General features: G+C 33.1%; 1 long non-coding RNA gene across 1 annotated transcript; it reads left to right on the top strand.

The window, feature by feature from the left end:
• The first annotated feature begins 377 nt into the window (after positions 1–377).
• On the top strand, positions 378–1242 carry LOC136255671 (uncharacterized). The gene is made up of 3 exons (XR_010701037.1): positions 378–560; positions 707–791; positions 981–1242. It is a non-coding gene; the product is annotated as an uncharacterized lncRNA (long non-coding RNA).
• Positions 1243–2230: the final 988 nt, after the last annotated feature.

The following is a 2230-nucleotide window of genomic DNA, read 5'->3' on the forward strand; positions in this document are numbered from 1 at the left end:
CCTTGTCTTACTCAGAAACTGAAATTTGAAGTTTGATCTTCTAAAGTATTATTTAGGACAAAAGACATTGATTTCTGTTATGCTTTAGAATTGTGCCAGCATATTGGCATTCACGATTTTTCAATGAATATAACAGGAATGCATGGTGATATAAACACTAAGCCTGCAGTAGAGGTAGTATTGTAGCTAAATGTAAACATAAGATTTTGATATAATTATCCATATAAATACACATTAAAATACTGCATTCTGATTGGTTAAAATATAGCAACCATATTAAATAATTTACATCCATTGGCAAATCAAACTAATTTTTTCAGGGCATATATATATATATATGTATATTATTTCATTAATTAAATATTTTATTTTATTGTTGCTACATATAATCTATTGTTTACCTTTAATTTGTTACTTAAAAATGGATATTTATGCCTGGTGGCACTAAAGTAGTGTTGAGCAGACAATTACAACAGATGAGCTCAAGAAGTACATTGTAATGATTGATCAAACAGTGCTAGGAAGACCTGGAGAATGCTGATATAATAACATTGAGGGAGGTAGGAAAGAGATATAACTGTAGAGAAAGTAATGTTTCATTTTGCAAATTAATGTAAACCTACATGGCTGTAACTTATAGCAATACTATACTCTAAGACTGATGTGCACAGTAATTAATTGTGCAATATTATTTTTAAAACTGCAGTTTGCTGAATCTTTGCTATTGAATGAGGCATGCACATTGCCTAATGAGATGAAGTAGGAAAACATAACATGGCAGAGATTTTATGGTGAGTTTATGGGTTCTAATGAATAATTCAGTAATGAATGTATATTATCTAGCATTGTTTAATTGTTATAAGTGTGTTGTATAGCTACTCATTACTTACTGTCATGCTTGTGGATGGGAATTAAGACAATGTGTTTAGCTACTCTTATCTGAATGTACTCCTTAACATCCACATTAATTTTTGCTGTAGGTCCAGTGTGATGAATGTGAGTGGTGGTACTATTTACAGTATGTATAATCAAGAAAAGTACGTAAACAAGAAATTGGATCCTCAAAAGAAGAGTATATACATAGTATATCAAAATGCAAATACAGTGAGGAGCCATGCATGGCATGTTGCACAACTGATGACACTTCCGAAGTTCATTTTTCAAGTTATTAGCTTTGCACAAGCAGTATATGTATATAATTCAGTTAGAACCTACTAGTTACCATGCACGTTGTAATTGCTCTCCTCGCTTATTTACCTAATTGTGTTGTAAATTGTCATGCAGTTATATCCACATTTATAATTGAGTATGAGACCATCTGCATGTTTCTGATAGCTATAAAGTAGCATACATACACAGTACCGTTCATGTGAAGTTCTGCAGACAAAGCGAGATTTAGGTACATCAGTGTAGGACTATATAGTGGGAAATGCATGGGCATGGCAAGGATAAAATGCATGTGTGTGCTGATGAATAAATCTACATAGTTAGCTACAGCTCAGTAGTAAGCAGATTATTATGTTGTGTTCTAAGTTTACTCAGCTAGAAATGCTTGTAAAGACAGCCCATTGTAGCTAGGTGATGGCAAGACTATAGAGAAAAGGTATAATACGCATTTGGTACGTACCATACGCGTATGTCCATACCGTACGCGTACGGTACGGAAAATCGTACCGTACGCGTATGGTATGTACCATACGCGTATGGTACATACCATACGCGTACGGTACAAAATACGCATATGGTATAGAACAGTACAATATTTACTAATAGAAGGTTAATCAATTTCATTGGTTTCAGAGCATAATCACAGTAGAATCTCCTGAAATTGTCTTCAGAAACCAGAAAGACACTGGTGTGACAGGAAAAGGCTAGTTGATCATAACTCGATTTTATTTAAACACATAGTACGTGGTATCACTTTCAGAAAGTTTAGACCACCAATGTGAAGGTTGATGAGATGCATGGATTCATCAAATTTTTGGACATTGATAAGAATTTTTCTCTCAGTAAAAAGAACATCATACCATGTTTTTAACTGTAAAAATTCTTGCCTTATATACATAAATAATTATGTACTAATAGTCTATAATTATTGTGTGCTACTTAATAAAGTATATGTACTATTTACAAGTTCATGTGAGTTGGATGATACTCTTGTTGGTGTTTCTTACTGACTGAAAACTTCTTTACTATAATCTGTAATCTTTTAGATGGCAGTCAGACGAGT

Source organism: Dysidea avara, chromosome 5 (assembly GCF_963678975.1).
Source record: "Dysidea avara chromosome 5, odDysAvar1.4, whole genome shotgun sequence".
Taxonomy (NCBI): domain Eukaryota; kingdom Metazoa; phylum Porifera; class Demospongiae; order Dictyoceratida; family Dysideidae; genus Dysidea; species Dysidea avara.